This window comes from Camelus ferus, chromosome 29 (genome assembly GCF_009834535.1).
Source record: "Camelus ferus isolate YT-003-E chromosome 29, BCGSAC_Cfer_1.0, whole genome shotgun sequence".
Taxonomy (NCBI): Eukaryota; Metazoa; Chordata; class Mammalia; order Artiodactyla; family Camelidae; genus Camelus; species Camelus ferus.
The window spans coordinates 24020885-24041386 of NC_045724.1; the positions used below are offsets into that span (position 1 = coordinate 24020885).

Below are 20502 nucleotides of genomic sequence, written 5' to 3' on the forward strand. Positions count from 1 at the left end.
TCATGCGGGCACGTGGGGTAAAGAAGCAGGAGTCATGCAAGGAGGCATCCTTCCAGAGGGAGGTCCTTCCGCTGACTGTCCTGGTCACAGCTGCCTCTCTTGGACTGAAGATGATGTTGAGCTCGGCTTTAAGTGTGTCCTACAGAGAATTAGACTCACGAGACTTGAAGAAAGGCAGTAGATGCGTATTTCAGGACCAGGATGGACCAGTGCTCCGTGCGTGGGCACTGAGAGTAAGTGTGTCCCACCACCACCCAAAGACCAGGTGCAGAGAAAGGGCCTCTCCTCTGCTAAACAGGAGGGATTTCCCAAAGAAGAAATGCAGATTAGAAGGGTTTTCAGGCTTTCTGTTGTACCTATGAACGTAACAGAATAACAGAACTGAATATTTAACATACTTTTATCCTAGGTATTTTAGAATGTTCAGGCTGCTGTAATAAAACAGCATGGGTTGGGTGGCTCACAGTTCTGGAGGCTGGAAGTCCAGGATCACGGTGCCAGCATGGCCGTGTTCTGGGGAGGGGTCTCTTCTGGGTTGCAGCCTCTGCACATGTCCTCGCACGGCGGGATGGGAAAGGGCTGGTCCCCCTCATGAGGGTGCCACTCCCAGGCCTTAAGCACATCCCAGAGGCCCCAACCTACTATAGCATCACATTGGGCACCAGGAGTTCAATGTATGAATTTTGGGGGAGGGGCGGCGCACACACTGGGACCACAGCACTGGGCTATGGAAAGGACACCAGCATGGAGAGCACACGCCAAGACTCATGAATCACGTGGTTGTAAGGGGCATCGCATGCTTCTGAACTTGGCGGAGTGCTGAGAACGCACGGGAGCTTTCGCAGTCCGCGCGGTGATGGAGCAGACGCTCAGCAGGGTGGAGAACCGATGAGGAGGCCTGGCTAGCCCGGTGCGCCTGCAGCCGCTCTGCACGTGTCCTCCTCTGCCTCAAACCTGGGTGCCCTGCCGGGTACTTACTCCATTACTTGACTTTTCGGTCTCTTCCCTTCTGTTATTCATTGAAGACTTTCCCTGTTTTCTAGGGGATCATTCCAATATTCCCCGAGACATCTGTGTCGTCCTGTAACTTTCCCGGTCCCCCTTCCCCACAGCCCAGTCTCCCTCAGCCAGTTTCCTGTTCCATGTGTGACTCCATCGTTGTAAAGAAACCAACAGGTGTGAAGGCGCCGGGGTCTGGACCTGGGTTTTACACCCAGCATGTGCCTTGCCATGCGGTTGCCCTCTGTGTGCGGCTCCCTCTTTGATTCTCGTACCCTCATCTACACCCCGAAGATTCTAAACATGGTGCCTCCAGCACAAGGCAGGCCTTCCACAGATGATGGCCTTAAGGTTTCTGCTGGTCTTTGTAGAAAAGCAATGACAACGTTGACAACGACCCAACTTACATTGTCACAGACACTAATAATTACCCACAGCAAACTCGGCCGGCACAGAACCAACAGAATTTATCTTTCATTTGATTTTTTAAAAATACCCTTTAAGTCCACCAAATAACTTAATTGGTAATTTAATCATTTAAATTGTAATCAAGAGTGGTCTTTTGAACTTCATACTAAGCATGTGTTGCATTCTCACAAATATAACTTGTGCTTCGGGGTATTGATTTTCGAGGGGACCCTCCCTAAATCCAACCTTCTAGAAGCCAATGTGATTTTTGTGAACAAGGAGAATAAAACAACTGAAATCCTCTCCCAGAGAGTGCTCCCTCCTCTCCCTCTTCTTTTGTAAAAGGCGCTGAGCAAGGTCAGGAGCCTGGGCCCTGGCAGGCCGCGCGGTGGGTCTCGGCGGCAGCTGGCTCGGCCCGGCCCCGGGAGACCTGCTCTAGGTCAGCCGAGCCGGCTTCGAGGAGACACCGCTGAAGGGACTGATGTTACCTGAGCTCTGAGTCACTCTCTTGGCAAAGAGCTGACCTGGGAAAAGGCAGGAGTCAGAGATGCTGGCGTGGAAGGCAAAGAGCCATGGACAGAGAGCGGATCTCTCGCTGCGCAAGCCCAGCTTTAGGGAGACTCTGAGATGGGAGGAAGGGTGTCTGGGGAAAACTCGCACGTATGTTTGTTCGCGACCACGTGACACACACACACCTGCAGAGGCTGCTCGTGCTCCGGGCAACTGCAAGTCCCCAGCTCACACTCTAAAAGAACGGAACTCCCTCCCAGAGACGTTCTGAAAAAGGCAGCCTCCCGAGAGAAGCTGACTTTATCAATTACGTAGGTTTGATTAAGATAACAAGCAACTACAAACAAGGCGAACATTGTAACTTTCTTCCTGAAATCACCATCATGTGAATAACAGAGACTCGTGGCTGTGTGCTGTGTTCCTTGAAAGGCGACTTACATAAACGTTACACAGGAGGATTCAGGTTCTAGGTTGAAAAGCCTCAAAAGTTTGACTAAAAGAACATTTACAAGGTCATTTTATGCCTTCATTTTCTATTTTATTTTCCTTAAAGAAGGGACTTTCTTTCTCATTTTTTTAAAACCATATATATAAGCATGTATGTTTATGTTTTTTTAAACTGTTTATTTATTTATTTATTTATTTAATGAAGGAACTGGGGATTGAACCCGGGACCTCCTGCATGCAAACAACACGCTCTACCACTGGCCTATATCCACCACCCCAAGAAGGTACCACTTTTAAAAAAGATCTACCTTGTATTCTAAAATCGTAATAATCTTAAATGCATGTATTCAAGAGTTAAGAAAAAAATTAATAACAATAATAAATATTCTTCATAAGGTGACTTACCTGTAATTTATAAACTCCGAAGAGAACAAAGTTTTAATGAACATGAAATGTGAAAATAGCTTAAAACAACTGCAAACATTTGGATAATAAGACAAAAACTATGTCTTCCACAACAATCTTTAGAGCACTCTTTTAGTTTCTACCTTATTTGCGGGAAAGCTGATATAAAAACAATGTAACACGACTCGCACACAATGACCTGGTGTTGCCTGAGACTCACAATACAGGGGCCGAGACTCAAAGTCCACACCCAGATGACACCGTGGTCATGAGTGCCATCCTGAGTCAGTCTGATCTTCCTGATGCAGAACCTGGCTGAGTAATATAATATGACAAAGCTCAAGTCGACGCTGCCTGGGAAGGGGACTCACTCTCCTCTCCAGAGAGGCGGTCTGGGAGGGGAGGAGAGGGGCCCCACTTCTCCGTGGGACCCTGGAGCAGCAGCACCTCCTGTCGCTGTGTCAGGTGACTGTCCCCCAATCCTTCCTAGCTTGTTCTTACTCTTATCTGGCCTCTGGGAAGTGAGGCTGAGACAGGTAAGGTCCATTCACAGTGTTGGTGAGCAGTGGAGCTGAGGCTACACCCACGTCTACTCAAAGCCCCGTTCTCTCTGGCCACTAGGGCTGCCAACTCACCTGCCGGGAGGAGCCAGCGGGGTGGGCGTGGCTGGGGGAGACAGGACAGGTGCTGGGGATCCAGAGCGAAACCCGGGGGCCCCTGGGGGCTTGCCCTGCTTTTACCACTTGCATCTTGTGTTCCAGAAACCCCCCCTCCCTGTGAGCAAACTGGGACGAGTGGCCGCCCAGAACGAGCAGCGTGGGGAGGCACGCCCTGATGGGAGCACTCCCCATGAAATCCACCTGTGCACAGGTGCGATTCTACAAACTCGCGACTGGGGACAGGAGATGCTGAGTTCCTGCCAGGCAGCAGGAGCCCAAGGCTTTCCCATCAGAACCTCTTACATGGGGGATAAGCTAACGTGGTGATGAGGTTGGTGGGTTTCAGGGCGTATCACTGACACATGTTGCTGGCTTTTTCTTTAATCTCTCCCTCTGCACAGACTGCAGAATTTCACCTGGCACAGGCTGATTCTTACTTGTCAGCTTACGTTAGATGCTGAGGTCCCTGGAGAGCAGTGTCATCTACCTAACAAAGTCCTGCCTCGTGCAAAGGTGGACAGCCACCAAGGTCGTGGCACGCTCTACAGGTGATGGTACATTACATATGGGCGCCGGAAAGGGGGCTCGAGGAAGGCCGTCAATCACATCAAAGCACGTGGTCACTCGGGAATACGGGCGCAGAGGGTAAGTCTCAGTGACCTCCCGGGGGCTGCTCTTCACCACTCAGGGCCTCGCAGACATGAGTCCACTGGGGGGCTGTCTCTCAGTTTCCTAAACATCCCCAACCTCCTCATTTGGGGACACGGAGCTCTCAGCCCCTCTGACAAAGGGGAGGAACCATCTGGACCTTGACCACTTCCTCAGCTTCTTCGTGGGAAGACGGGCCTGGCTGTGGGATGTCCCAGCTCGGCACCAGGAAGGAATCCGGGAGTGGCGCGGCCGGGGATAAAATCCCCTGCAGTGTCCTCCGTGGACACGCACGTTCCCACGTCTGCAGGCTGCCCTCCGACACCTGCCCCGTCCCCTCGGGCTGTCCCCTGGCTGGCATTTCGGTTCTGTCCCCTAGACGCAGCCTCTCTTGGAAGGCCATCCTGCAAAGATCTCTGTGCCCCAAACTCGCAGCGCACTTGCTGCTGGCCACACACCACTAGGCCTGCCGGAAACCACCATCTCGCTCCCCAACCAGTGTACTCCGAGCTGGAGTGTAGACATACTCATTTTTTAAAAAACATTGTCTTCAAATCCATGTCCTTCTAAACACCAGGGAGATTACTAGTAAACACTACACAGCCCTTAAAAACCATAACTACTAGTAAACATGTAGTGACAGTCCACAGAAGCCCCTGGCGGAGGAACCATCATTACTGCTACTCTGGTCCTGCGGGACCTCAACGGTAGGAAGGGAGGGCTCTCTTTTTTTTTTGGCCAGATAGCAAACTATCTGAAGCCTCAGCCCCTGTTCTTAATGCAGTAATGACACAGGCTTTCGGAGTGAATCAGTACCTCCTGCTCAGAACGGACCAAAGCAAAGCAAAACACTCACCTAAAAGAGGGACGAGTGGTTTAGGGACTGCAGGCAGAAGTCACAGGGAATCCGTCCTCTCTTAAAGTACCCTCTGCTGCAGGCAATGCCTAAAAACAGAAGGAAAAAAAAGATTGCAATAGAGCTTTTATTTGACAAACACAGGCAGGCCATTCAACATATACAGCAATGGAAAATGGTAACTCTTTAAAAAATTGGCCAATAAATTAGAAAAACAGATCACAAACATGTAAGTAAACCAACATGTGTTAGTCTTCACATACGTATTTCATTTAGAAGCTAAGTGTTTTGCTCACCTCGACTCTTTTCTTAAGGAGACATTTAACCAGAGATAGGAATTATGTCGACAGAAATATATAAACACCAAGTTGTGGGAAGTCACATAAATCCAAGCTGACAGCATGTCATTGCACTTCCGGAGTCGGAGCCTCCGCGGTGGGGGTGTGACGGTGGTGTGTGACAGTGGGGGTGTGACGGGGCATGGGGGGGTGAGCGTCTCACAGGGCCGTAGGGCCCATCCAGAAGAGGGCCCCTCAGGGCATGGGCTCGGCCCAGACCACCCAGCTGGCTGGGCCAGAGCTCCTGACTGCCCCAGGGCACTGCCCCACTGCCATGCCTGTGGTCCTTCCATCACTCTCTGGCTCATTCATTCATTGTCTAGGGCCGACTGAGTACTTCCCGTGGACCAAGTTCTGTTCTGGGCTCTGTGGGGTAAGACCTAATCTCTGAGCTCAGAGTTCATATTCCAGAGAGGGGGCACTAAATGCCAGCGATGCTGTCTCAGACTGTCCCACTGGAATGGCAGCTGGGGACATCTGAGCATCCCCCTGAAGGCAGTGAGGGAACAAGCCCCGGGCCTCACTGGGGGCAGCCGGGGCCGGAGCAGAAGGGCACAGGAGGCCAGGTGCGGCTGGAGCAGGGGGCGCAGGGGGATGCAGGAGGGCGGCTGAGTCTGTGGCCACGGATGAACCCATCAACAGAAAGCAGGTGATGGGAGGCTGAGGAAGGGCAGAGCCTTGGAGAATCACGACTCAGAAGTGGGTTGAAAAGGAGGCAGGAGGAGACAGTCAGAGGTGGGCGGCTGGCAGGGTCGGGGCTGCAGGATCCGTAGTCAGCTGTGAGCAGAACGCTTCCGACCCAGCGAGGCGGGGTGGGGTAAGGACAGAGGGGAGAAACGCAAAGGCTGCCCTTCTGACTGGCTGTGCAAAAGTACATCTGCAAGCCTGAGAGGGCAGCGCGAGAATCAGGAAGCACTCTAACTGCAGGTCCCAAAGTATCAGAGCTGTGGGGCTGGCTCCGCTTCCAAGTAGACACTTCATTGGTGGCAAGACCTCACACAAGTGTGGCACCCTTAACGTGGACTCCCCCTCCAATTCCAGCAAGATTTAACATGTCTACAGTCAATCAAATATATGAGGGGGGCAGAAGGCCTTAATCACAGCAAGGTGACATCCAAGTGCTACATTCCAAGCCCAGGTTTTACAAGCTTGTCTTTAATGAGCGTGTACAAAGTGAACGACTTAAATAAATAAAAGAGCCAATTAAATAAAAGAGTCAACAGGCATCAGCAGCAAATGATAATTCCTGGCAATGAAGCAGTTCCAAAAGCCAACCCTAAATTACTCAAGAGCACAACAGTAATGAAGGTATTTTGTGATTCCTTTAAGATTCATTTTTAAATTAGCAGGTACATTAAAAAATTTTTTTTCTAAATTCCATGTCATATAAATCTATTAAAATAAAAATACTTCTATGCAACAGTCTACTGCATATTCTGAAAGGGTTAGTAGCAGGAAGAAAAGACACGACAGTTTATACTTTTGACATTTATTACAGATCACAAATAAGATGGCAAGGGCAACTGAAAGTCAATATAACATAAGGACCAGGTCTGTGGTCCACACTGACTCCTACTTGACATTAAGAGTAATGCATGTGGGATGACTAGATAAAGCTGTGGTGTGTATACACAACGGAATACTACTCAGCCATAAAAAAGAATGAAATAATGCCACTGCAGCAACATGGATGGACCTGGAGATCATCACACTAAGTGAAGTAAGTCAGACAGAGAAAGGCAAATATCATATGATATCACTTATACATGGCATCTAAAAAAAAAAAAAAAGATACAAATGAACTTACTTACAAAACAGAAACAAACAAAAAACCCCAAACAAAACAGAAACAGACTCACAGACATAGATAACAAACTTAACGGTTCCCTAAAAGGAAAGACAGGGATAAATTAGGAGCTTGGGATTAACAGATGTACACTACTATATACATAAGATAGATAAACAACAAGGGCCTACTGTAGAGCACAAGGAATATATTCAGTATCTTGTAATAACCTATAATGGAAAAGCATCTGAAAAAGAACACATATGTATAACTGAATCACTTTGCTATACACCTGAGACTAACGCAACGTTGTAAATCAACTGCACTTCAATGAAAAAGAAAGAGAGTGGTGCATGTGGTGCAAGGTGGGTGGGAATCAGAAAGCTCTGGATCGAGCAGTACTGCCTTCCTCCTGAAGCCTTCCCATCGCCCCTCCAAAGAACTGGGCAGCCCTCCTCAATAGCCCCAGTTTAGGCACCTCCCTTCTGCCCCCCGCACCCCTGTGATGACTTATTTCCGTCCCCTCCGCAATCTGCTGCTTCCTGCAGGGAGGGCCATGCCTTCTTTCCTTCTTAGCACAGAACCTAGCACAAGGGCGATGCCCATAATTATAGAATAAAATAATGAAAGAAAAACTAAACACACTTAGATGAGGCTTCATGTCTCTTCAAACATTTTTCCAACCCAGGCAGGTTTGGGAGGGTCAAACTCGAAACACTTACCAGTTGCCAATCACAGACCACCCTCAGTTCTTCCAATATCAGAGACACCCAGATGACCAGCTAGAAAGCCACCCACAGGTACCACTCTGCCCCTCTCCAGCCAGCAGCCCGGGCAGCCCACTGAACCTTCCCTTTTGTTTTATTCCCTGAAAGTAGTAACTTTCAGGCCCTTTTTGTGGCAAATCATAGTCTATATGGAATGACTTTTCATTTTAAAACTGATTATCATTTTCTCCTGCTGTGACTCTAAGCCCCTAGGGGGAAAAAAGTTAGAAAATATCGCTTACAGCAGATAACGTTTTAATTTAAAAAAATTATATATTTTATCCTCTAGTTCATGCTAATAGACCTATTTTTGATTCATCGAAAATGTCATTATTCATCAGTAAAGAGCTATGGAATTTATAAGAACAAGAGAGAAGACAACTGTAAAGTGTCCAAGAAATTTATGTTTACTTTTTTAAATCTCAGAAATATATAAAGATTTCCCTTAATGGAGTTGAAAAAAAATTAAGATGTGTTTCATCTGAAGATAAAAGTGCAGATTTTGTTACTTTGCAAAAACATAAATAACATTTTATTAGTGTGATAAGAAAAATGTCCCTTTAGTAAATGTTAAAAGGCCCTTCGGGACCTCATAGTAAATTACTACTCAGTATTCATACACTGTTATGTTTAAATTTACATTTACATTTTCAAGAAGTTCCTTCTAGACCCAGAAGATCTTTTAAGATCCAACCTTGAGAATCGACAGCAGTCAGAACTAGTTCTCCCGGCTTCCCACGACGCACAGCCTCATGGCAGGATGCTCACAAAGGGAGGTGTGCCCTGCTTGTGTCCCACAACAATAATTTACTTCCAAGGCTGCCGACTGCCTAGGATGCTCTAAGACCAAGATAATTTACGGAGCATTTCATGAGATTAAGAGAAGGAAGAGGGAGAGACAATTATGGGATTGCAGCAACGGACTCTTCCCCAACTGAGTGTCCAAGCCCAACTGCAGACACGGAGGTTATTTTCCACATCCACACAGGGAGCACTTCAGACAAAGAATGAAGAGGCCAGAGGGGTCCGGACAGGTGCAGAGCACCAAGCCGCTGCTCTGCAACCTTGTGCAATCTGCCCGGGGCGGGGTTCCCATCGCAGCGGGGTGTCCAAGGAGGAAGGGCTCCCAGCAGAGCCACCCCTCCAGTGCTGCCTCACCAGACACGGTAGGTATGGTAAAACCGAGATGCTGGATTCCACTGGACCACAACCCAACTTTCTTATTACAGACGATATCCTATCATAGTAAATGACAAACTTTCACAACAGTCCTTTTTTTTTCTCTTCAAACTGTTATTCGGGAGTAATATTACACCCCGAGTTGGAGTAGGGAGGGAATTTGCAGGGGGTGGGGGTAGAGATAGGGAGGGAACCACAGTGCGTATTGTGAAGTTTTCCTCTACCGAAGAACACACGGAACCCCTTTAATCGGATTAGAGTTTTAAAGCAAAGCAGTTATTTTAACCAAATTCTGAAATGGCAACGTCTGGCTTTTCAGGAGCAGGGAATAATTCCTGATGGCTTTCGGAGATCAGCAGGGCTCTCCACCGATCCCAGACGCATGGTGGCAGCCAGCCAGCCGTGTGACTGGTGACTCAATACACAAGTTTCTGTGGTCTCCACCATCTGATACAGTAAGGGTATCAATTTTTAAGTTTGAGGACTAGATGGCGGCCGGGGGCTCCGGCAGAATAAAACAGAACTCCCTGGAGAAGGGACGCCAAGAAGCGAAACTCACATTGCATTTGTTTGCATTTCTTTAAGCTCAGCCTTGACTGTGTAAGTATTTTTTCCTTCGGAATGTATATCATCTTGATTACAGAATTTAAGATTATTTATTGTTTGATTTGGAAAATAATCCAGGCAACCATTAACAGAAATTTTAAAATGTCCAGACATCAGTCAAAGTGGTAAGAACCCCACCTTCTTGTGATTCCAACTCCCAAAACAATATTCCTGTTAAACAAAGCCCAGGTCAAAAATCCTCTCCGGCACAGGCCGCACACACACCTAGGAGTGTTTCTGGCAGAACAGGATGTGCTAACATCCTCTATGTGGAAAGGGCTTAATGAAAACTAGAGACAGTGAAACAAAGAGAACCATCCAAAATGAAGGCTGCACACATCTTTGAAGAAACAATAGACATTACTTCTGCCGAGGCCCTGCGTTGACACCAGGAGAGCCACTGCTCTGTCCTAATTAAAGTGTGTTTCTCTGAACTCTTCCCCCATTGCTCATTATTCAGGAGGGTCCGGACCCCAGGCAAACAAAGTCGACCCGGTACTGAAATGCACCTCCAAAGACACCTAAATCGATGCAGCCTCGGGCTTTCCAAAACAGCAGCGAGCCAATAAGAATCGCTCCCCAGCACATGCCCTCTGGAATCCAGGTAAAAACACTATTTCTGCATGAAGAGGATGCCTGTTTATGAGCCAAGCCCTTCTCCGGGAGAACATATCTTAGACGGAGCGCTGGAATACACACAATATTAACAAAAGCAAGATCAAATTAAACAGATGACAGGATGAGCACGCTTCATTTCATGCACGGCGGTGTTTTCTCTGTGAGAGAAAGGCTCAGAGTAATTACCGTGAACTGAAACTTCTTCCCCGACCTCTGGCGACTGCCCTGCTCTCACAACAAAGACGAACGCCTTCTCCTCGGGGCCTTATTCCTCCTTATTCCTCCTACCAGCGAAGCACCTCCACCCTTGCAAGAGCACAGCGGAGAATCTCTGTATCTGTGTCTCCGATGCAGCATAAAGAGTCCTGTGGAAACCTATCAAACTGGCGAGCAGCGAGGCTGGCAACCAATGAGCAGCGGCCCAGGCAGGACCCGGCACATGCTCTCTGAGGCGCAGGCTGTCACCAGCGTCGAGCAGGCTGCTAATCTAATTATAGCCAGTTTGCTAGCACAGAGTGATTGAAGCAAAGCACACGAGCAAATTAAATTTTAATAAATTAAACCCCGCAGACAAAATCATCTTGATTTCCTGTCATTTTGAGGATTAATGTGTCACCTTATAAACTGTAAGCGATTTTTAAAGTGCATTCTTGCTTTCCTTCCAAACTAATGAAACAAAGAGTGGTTAAATCAATGTACGGTAAGACCAGCTTCCTTAAACTTAGCAGATTCCAGCACCAAGGAATAAATAATGAAGTCGATGGCAGGAAGACATCAGTGGGAGAGCGATAAAATCTGAGACGCGCTTTATTGCCTCTGATTAGCATTTCGCCACGTATTGTCTGAAAGTGCTAATTAGTCTCTCAGTACAGTTTGAAAGGCCATGCACATTTCCATCCATCATGGAAACGGACCAATCGAGGTGTCAAAAATTGTAATCTTGACCACAGTGATCAGCAGTGATTCAGAAGTACAAGAGCTGGAAAAGGAGCATCAGAAGTCGTTATAAAAGGACAAATTAAGGAAATCTGCTCCCTGCGCCATTTAATGGTAAACATATTTCTAGAAGCCAAATCTTGTGAGAGGTACGGGAGAAAACATGCATTCCCACAGCCAGGAGGCCTGGGCTTAAGTTCTGCACCAGCTACTCCCTCCTGTGTGACCTGGGGCAAGTGACTGGATTTCTCTGCGTCTCAGAGGCCATCCTGCACTTTGCAGAATCACTGCCAGTGAGGTACAAGCGCGTAGCACTCAGTGCGGGCCTGGCAAGGAGTGAGCTCTAAATTAAACAATTATTAACAGCGGCGATCTTTTCACAACACCATGCATAGTGCCTCCCTTCTTCTCTGGTCTTAGACTACTCAGAAAAAAAGTGTCTAAACTTCTCCCGTCCACAGCTTTGTCAGGAACACCAGTTAGAAGTAATGAACGGTGACAAGTCAGTGGCAGACTTGATGAAACACACAGAACCATTACTGGCGCTCACTGTAGTAACAAAAGAGTATTTCACCTGCGTCATTCTGGATGTGTGTTAGTCACTAACTTCAGTGGATTCCATATGGACCAAACTTAACGGGAATTTTCATGAAATTGGGTTTATATAATTGCCTTTCATTCATGATTTGCAGTATAGATTAAATGATATACATTTGAAAACACGTTTTCTATGGAATATAAATTGAGGAACATCTGTAATGAGGAGTTTGAGTAAACTTTGATGACAAATTTATGTGAAAAGGGGAATGGGAGAGGTCTGCTGGTCAAATGTGACTTTTGTCTCTGCGGCCAGCTTATATATTTTTCCCTTGAAGTCATTTCCTTCCTCTCAATATGTTCTACAAAATTAATAGTCCTTCCATAATATTAATCAAATCTTTGAACCTGTTCAACTTCTCTTCCGTAATTCCTCCAAACTGTTATGTTCTACCAGTCAGGTTCCAATCCAAGGATAACACGCAAACTTCTCATTTCTGTAGTTTTGCTTTGCTTTGGTTTTGCTTTGAAAACCTCTGCAAAAAGCTGGCATGCTCAACAGGTGTTATGATTTGCTCCGAGGATCCAAATGTTCCCAGGGATTAATCCGTAGCCATGGACAAGAAACATTGATAAAGGGGCATTCTCCATTCTTCAATCTTTGTGTACAACAAACTGTGTGGGAAAGAAACTCAGGGAAGGAGCAGTGTGGCCCCCAAACAGGGGAAAGCACAGAAACATACGGTCTATCCATCCAAGAGTGCAAAAGTTCGTAGAAGTGGAGACCCAGACCCAAACTGGGAGAAAAGATGCTGGAGACAGATTTCCTAACACGCCGGGCACATCTGCTACCTCGGAGCAGCGTCCATGTGGGTTATCAAAGCGCAATCGCCGTGATCAGGAATGAAAACTCCAGGAGAAATTGGCTTCAGTGATTTGGCCTAAGGCACACCTAGCTCCCTGGAGGCTGCCAGGGTACAGACCGGGAGGACTCGCAGGCATTCATCTAGGAAACGCCCGCAGCTCTTTCTCCCTCTTCATTTAACAGTCTGCGGCTCAAAAAAAAAAAAAAAAAAAAAAAAAAAAAAAACCCACTTTAAAAAAGCTGTTTGATTAATTTGTCTCATGCCTGTTTTGTATCAGACACTTTGTAAGGGAAAAGCAACTGTCCTTTCTTGGGTCTTATCTTTCGACATGTTGAGAGCCCATATATTACTTTGAAACTGAGTAACAGTCCATTGCTAATCCTTGCCATTGGTACTCTGCTAGGGGAGCTCAGATATTTTTTAACCTCCGGAATGAGCACTTCTTTGAACTTCAGTCAACTCAGTCTTGATTCTGAAAACTCATTCATTCACTCAATGAATCGTTTGGGCACCAACTCCATGGAAGGACCGTGCTGGACACTGGAGATGCTGCAGGGAGGGGCAGGGTCCCCTGTTGCTCAAAGGAGCTTCTATCCTAATGAAGGAGATAAATAAGTGATGCATCAACAACGGGGTGATTATGATAGGGGTCAGAGTGCTGTGAAAGCGCCCAAGTCGGGGCAGGGAGTCTGGTCTGTGGCTGGAGGAGGCTTTTGGCACGAGGGTGGCTGGGGGTGGAGAGGGCTGTGAAGTCCTGGAGAGGCGGGCGGGGCCCGCGGACGCAGGAGGGCGGTGGAGGCGCAGCCGCAAGTGGCACACACGCAGGAGGAGGAGGTGGAAGTCAGACTGTGGTGCGCTCCTTCCGCCTCTCCTTTAGCGTTATCCTCCGAGTCGAACCCTCGCTCACCCTTCTCTGCTCATGGAATGAAAGCGTGTTTGCTTCCCACTGGCGGCACAGAGCAAGGAGGAGCTTACGGTCATCACAGAAGCGCTTCCCTCGCCAAATGGGCTTGAGTTGTGTTTTGACCCTCTCACCGCGGAGGATCCGGAGAGGAGAGCCTGGGGCTCAAGAACGCCCACAGGGAGCGCTGTACAGCTTTCTTCCCTTGGAAAAGAAATCAGGGTTCACGTACTAAAAGCGGTTCTGTTTAAGCCCATGGCTCCAAGATAACTTCAGCCTGGTCAGAATATTTCGGTCAGAACTGGCTCTGTTTGGGTTGTGTGTCAAACTCGATCTTGCTGAAAGGGGCCCAGGGGACCTGTTTCTGCTCTGAGGAGACCTGATCGGAGGCTGGGCCGCCAGCTCTGATGTCCCTCCTGCTGGCTGTGAACAAGCACACTGTCCACCCCCAGCCCTGCGGAGGCGGGAGGAGGGACCAGCAGTCCAGGATGGGCCACAGACCCCAGCCCACGTGAAGAGGGGTGGGCTGGCGAGTGTCGGCACAAACAGCTTGTGGCATTTCCACTGATATTTCAGGCCACCAACGGGAAGTCACTTGGCATAGAACTGGGCAGAGATGCTGACAATCAGCTCCCTCAGCACAAGCGAGGGGCTCCAGCCCCTCCACCAAGCCCCCTCCAGTTCGGATGAGAAGAGAACACTCAAGCTGTGACAGTCTCCTCTGGCCACTGGGACAGGACAATTCATGAGAACCCATCTGGGCATTCGGTGCCCCTTCCTTCTCTGTTCATAACACCCACACATCCATCCACTTTTTTTTTTTTTAAAGAATGTGGCATATGTGGCGCTCAGAGCAGTTGCACTGTGTGTGGCTGGGCTGGGAGAGGCTGAATCGGGCTTCTGGGCATGAGTCCTGCTGCTCCCCAGGCAGGCGTAGCCCTCATCCCCCTCTCCTTTCAGATGCTCAGCATCCCACCCTGGTTACCAGGATGTGACTCCACTGCCCGAGTAGGGCCTCAGTGGGGACACCACCATGTGAGTCTGTTCCAGGGCAAGACGGGGCTCCGCCTGGACGATCATCTTGCCAGGTAAGGGGCTTGGTGTACAATCCATATGAGCATCTGGTAGCGTCTTCTCAAAGCCTGGCCCACACCATCATCTTTTTTGTTTTCACTTTTTTCTCCTAGTGATTCACGTTGTGTAGTAGTGGTGAAGCGAGCTGGAAGGCTAGGGGACAATGAGACCAAGGACTGATGACGCTGGGGGAGGCCAGCTTGGAAGACACTCTGTCACAAGGCTTGCTTCGACTGGCTAGCAGCTGCTACCACGCTGAGTTGTGAAGCACTGGCTATCTGTCCAGTGGCCTGAAATACACTGTGTTTACCTCTAAGCTGCGAACCCAGGCCAGCTCACACATCCTTGTGGAGGGGCCTTCTGGGACCCAAGCACCTGGCACGGCTGGACTGTGCAAGTCAGCAGCGCCCCACCACAGCACCTGGATGGACTGCCTCCCGGCTCCCCTTCACCCCGTTTCCTTGAACCACCTTTCTGCCATGTGCCTCTATAACAGATGTAAGAGGCCCTGTGTGACCCCAGCTCTCAGGCCATTTGTCATCCCAGCCCGCCCAATGGACCACTGCGGGCAGGACTTTAGACTTTGGAACGGCTTTATCATAGGTCAGTATTGCACTGGGATTAGCCGGGAATGCCTGTTTAGGTGAGAACTGACTGGCTTCTCAGGCCTTGAAGCCAAAATTCACGTGGTGGAAGAAGAGGAAAAAAAGAATTTCTTAGGTGTGGGACTGACCCTCAAAAAGAGTCACACAGACAACTTCACTGTCCCCTACCCTCCTCCTAACCTCTAGCACGCTGGCCCCAGGCTGCAGAAGGCCAAGTGCCCACAACACTAACCGGCCAGGGAGGCCTGCCTGGGGTCTGCCCAGCCCACACCTCCCTCCTAAACCCACCCGGCCAGACCCCGCCCTCCTAACCCAAGTCGTCACCCCCTCCTTATACCGTGCTAACTGTTTAAAGCAGCACATACGATTCCTGCCCTGGAGGTGGACTTCTGAACCTGCAGCGGTCAAGCCTAATGTGATCCAAATGAAGACGAACCCGCAGACGTGCTTCTGCACAGGCTGACGGGGAAGAAGGCACATGGCAGCGTGGAAAGGACTCGTCTCCAAAAAGCTACGAAAAGAAATGACTCGGCTAACATAAAAAAGCTCTGAAATCTGAATGCAAAAAGCACACTTCTCTGCCTCGTGAACCATCAGATGAAGAAACCCTGCATCTCGGGGTTCTCGTTCACAAATGCAGCCCCTAGTGTGCTAAGGAGGAGGGTCTGGAGGTGGACGGCTCTGCAGTCGGGCACGTCCGGAATCAGACTGTGGCATCTGGCTCCAACACCCAAGGGCACTGTCAACACGGCCAAGTCACTGACCCTCACATGGGTCTCAACTGTCCTCACCTGGCAAGAAGACTGACCGGCAGAACTTTCTTCCTGAGGTTCTGTGATGACCAAACATGCACTGGCACGGAAAGCGCTGACGAGGCTGCCAGTCACGTGACAACACCTGACGGTGAGCAGTTCCAGTTACGCTTACGCTGGGGCCTGCAACGCACTCGGTTCTCAAACGGGGCTCCGTGTCAGCCAGGCTCTTCTGCCAACTCCTCATAAGGATGTTTAACTGGTATTTATTTATCTCCTGGCATTTGTCAAGCGCTGTGCTGGGATGAAGACATGGACCCACCAAGCCAGGGAAAGAAGCAGATGAAAGAACGCTAGTGATTACACCTGAACTGGTTTTCACATTGACAAGGAAACTTCACAGTCACGTTCTGCTTTAGGACCCCCCCCCCCACCAAGAGGCCATCAGGGCGACGTTACTATTATTCTCATTTTAGAGAGAAAGAAGTTGGTCCGAGGTGGTTACATTTGCAAAACTCTGGACTCAACTGGTTCCAATTTTGCTCCTTTTCTCACTAAAACCAGGTTGATTCCTACACATAAAATAATGAGTTGTTATAATCTAGGGGCATAAAATCAGATACTATTAAATATTATTAAATAATCTGATAGACAATTAAGTACTATAATCTAATAATTAGATATCATCATCATAATGCTTAGCTATTATTATCAACAAAGAGCTATAAATTAGGCAGAAGTCGTCCTGAACTTATTAGCTTCCTGTCTGTCCTCAAATCACACCACATTTCCTGAACACTGCCAGGCATGTTCCAGGATGCAGAACTGTTCACCTCATCGACAATCTCTGTGCTACCAAAGGGACCCAGGGCCTGGACTCTCTCCGTGGACCATGGGATAAGTCCCACAAAAGCTTAAATTACAGTAAGCGGATTAATGTCCTAAATTTCAGCTCTGTCTCCTGAAATGCCTATGCATTTCAGTTAAATGAAGTTCCCTGTAGTTGTGAATAGTTCTGTAAAGCACCAGTACCAGTTTCTGAATGTAACCCTATACGTAGTGTCCAAAACCAAGGCATATAATCTGGCATGAGTAACTCACGCTGCTATTTTAAGCAAAAGCTTCATGGAAGAACTTCAAGTATGCATGGCATGAAGGATCATAATTATGTTTTAGCATTACTAACTTTGAAAGGTTAGACTTTTATCTAAACAAAGATGTAACTACAGAACATAATTTGGTATTATATTCATCAGAGGTGTTTCCGAAACTTTTAGAGTCAGTAGAGGCCAAAGAATAGCTGTCATGAAAAGGGTCTCATCAAAACTTGGGAGGTTATACCCTGAAGATACTCCTTGGGAGAAATTATGTTGCTAGACTGTATTATTATATGCTTCTCACCTTCTACTCCTTTCTATTTCATCCCAGTCTAGCCACCTTCCAGCTGGTGACTTGGGTTAGTAACTTAACTTCCTTATGCTTGAATTTTCTCATCTGTAACATGAGTACGAGGATGTTGTGTAATTAAATGAGTTTATATACTCAGAAAGCATTCAGGGAATGCCCAGCATTTTGTCAACATTATCTAAGTTCTCCCCACTTGACTGATGGCAAAATTAAAACCTCCAGGCCAAATGATATTAAAGTAATTAGAAAAACCAACTCTCTCCAGAAAAACAACTATGTAATAAAAATATAAAACCATCATGCCCTGAGCACAACCCAGAGAGAAAACGCTACACTGTGAAGTCTGTTAATAACATCTAGACATTCTGAAACTTATATAAGCATGACTTTTTTTTTTTTTCCTGGGGCAATTTGGAAAAACTCCTTGAAAATTTTGCAAATGTGTATACCTTTACCCTTGGCCATTTACTTTGGGAAAATCATCCTAAGGAAAGAGTTGGAATCATGTGCTAAAGTAGAAATGATTGAGGATACATGCAAAATATAAATATATATATATATATATACACACACACACATACATATACAACTAAGGTATTTATCACAAAATCCTTTACAAAGCAAAAACAGAAAGAAAGAAAACAAAATCTTATTCAACAACAGCCATTCCATAAATGATGGTGTGCAAATAAAATTAATGGAATAGTATGTCACCTTTAGAAGTGATATGACAGAAGAATATTAAATGGAAGTATAGCTGAATATTAAGTAGGAGTCACAAGTCAATGTATATTATAATTCCATTTTTGTTAGAATTCTCTCTCTGGGGACATACACACATATCTCTGGGAGTATCTACAGAGAAAAAGTCCAGGGGCAGATGCCACAATGTGAATAGTTTTTATCTCTGCGTGGTCAACTGGTCTGAATTGTTGAATTTTTCTACTGTGCTATTCCTAACGCTGAACATATATTTTTAATTAAACCTTTGCACTTTCCCCCAGTCCCACCCAGGGAAAAGACAAACACTATGGGTAACAAGTTTTTACCGAGGGGCCCCAGTAAAACCTGAGGCTTGGAGATTCCTGCTGCCTGGCTAGGACCTGGGCTCTGGCCCCAGGCGGTCTACATGACGTGGCCCTGCTTTGTGACCCAGCTAGTAAGCGGCAGCCTCAGCATCAGCAAAGCTGATTTTAACGTTCTAATCATTCCCAGCCATAAGTCAGACCATTAGGGTGGGAACCAAAAGTTCAGCCTGGACTGTCAGTCAGTCTGCTGATTCTTTTCAAGCATTAGGGCCTCTGTCGGCACCGCCAAGCACAGCTTAGACAGCCCCATCCTTGGTTACTTGGGTAATTCTCTACTTTCATCCAAAGGCCCTCCTATGCACTTAAAAGATACGTCCAGGTTCAAATGCCTGGAAAGAAGCCAGGACATTTAAGTGATGGAGGAAAAGGAAAATCATTTCTTAGGACAGCAAGTCAGAAACATTAGCATGACTGAAGGGTGACTGGAACCTTGGCAAGTTTCTGAAGCTCATGGATTGTTACCTCTGAGTGGGAACAGAGTTCAAGATCAGGGGAAGCAACGTGATCACCTTTCAGGGTGTCTGCCTTATGCTCTTTTTACTTCCACAGTTTAAAAAGCCTTGTGAACCACAGTGCAGCATCATTAACAGAAAATGATTCCAAGGTTTGGTTAGAAAGGTATCTCCATTCATATGTGTGTATTTTAAAGGTAATTTTATTATATCGAGGGACCAATTTTTTTAAGTTCTACAACAGAAATTAATGTGCAAATGGGGTTTGTTTCACAAGAAATTTGCCTTGAAGCAAACGGAGCTCTGTTCCATCGATACTGTTAAGTGTGTAATTACCTGGAAAGCCTTTCCTACTGAAAATAATCACCCCTCAGTTTCTTTTGTGAATGTTAAGTTTTTCAAAAATGGTGACTAGTTTTCTGAATCTGGATTCCCCATATCTCTCCTGTTTCTTTTTTCATCTGCAGACATCCTTTTCTCCGTTTTCTTTTACAGCAAACAAACGATTTTTCATTATGCAATCCTGTTAAAGGCAGCAACAATAATTAGGAAACCCTTTTCATCTAACAAGCGTTATTCTCCTGAAGAGTTTACCACTCAGTGATCTGAGCTGAATAAAAATACCACGTCCTTCAAGAACGAGGAAGGATGTTATCCAAAGAGAAAGATTCCTTTGAAAATATGAACATCGGAATAGTTTCTAAATAAAGAAGAAAATCTGTGTCACTTATTTCAGGTTCTTTCTTGGGCTAACAATGTACGTTTTATGGACCCAATAAGAAAGACATTGTTCTTCCAAACGGCACTGAAACAGTCTGTAAATCTCGTGATGTTTGAAAGTCATTCCGGCAGATGTGGGCTCCGTCTTTGCAGGGCACCTTTTCTAAGCCCAGTATCAGTGTATCAGGCAGAGCAGCACATGGGAAAGATAAGCTCCACTGCATGTGACTTTTATGGTGTGTGCTATTAGCTTTGAAACTGGAAGTGATCTGAAGGACATTAATTCACCTTAAGGAAACTTTCTTGGGCTTCTCTTTTACTTTATTTTCAAAGTCAGCTTGTAAGCCAATTTAAATTTCAAGTATTTGATTACATGCCTCTTGAACGACTGCTCCTGATCTTTGCCAAGTCAATGCTCCCATTCAGGGCAAAGCTATTTTAATTCCATGGCAGGGCAGGTCGTCTACCGGAGAGGGGAGTCTAAATTCCTCTTATGTGGAAGAGCCCAGGATGAATGTTTTTTTATGACAAAGTCCAAGTCAAGCCTACATAAGCAGGCTTTTTGTACTAAATTACATAGAAGGCTTTTAAATGAATAGCACAGAAACGTTCTGCAATAGGAATGAATGGCGCAAAGTGCCTCACAGGTGAGTGTAAAAGCGACAGGAACTGCCCACCTGATATCTTAATGGTATCTGGCACCTTTCAGAGACTAGAGAAGCTTTTGAAATTTTAGTCATCTTCCCCCAAAGGGTAAGCGTAATCTTCGCATCTGTTTTTAGTGCTGTTTAAGAACGAAAATAATTTGAATATGTGATGTAAGTCAGTACCAGGCTCTAAAAAAGATGGTGCCTGGTGTTCCATTGTCCTGAGCATTGGGGCTGGGGGAGAAGTGGGTGGCTCTTGGTTAATTTCATTTTGTCTACAATGGGTGTGGC

General features: G+C 46.8%; 1 protein-coding gene across 4 annotated transcripts in view; it reads right to left on the minus strand.

The window, feature by feature from the left end:
• FAM110B (family with sequence similarity 110 member B) overlaps positions 1–20502 on the minus strand; it is a 116407-nt gene that overhangs the window by 43128 nt on the left and 52777 nt on the right. For 3 of the 4 annotated variants that reach the window (XR_004315935.1, XM_032469894.1, XM_032469895.1), the window contains one exon: positions 4933–5021. The gene's annotated coding sequence lies outside the window, so the exon portion shown is untranslated. Of the gene's footprint in view, positions 1–4932; positions 5022–10412; positions 10551–20502 lie in introns of those variants that run through there. The other variant, XM_032469896.1, reaches the window with a different exon arrangement.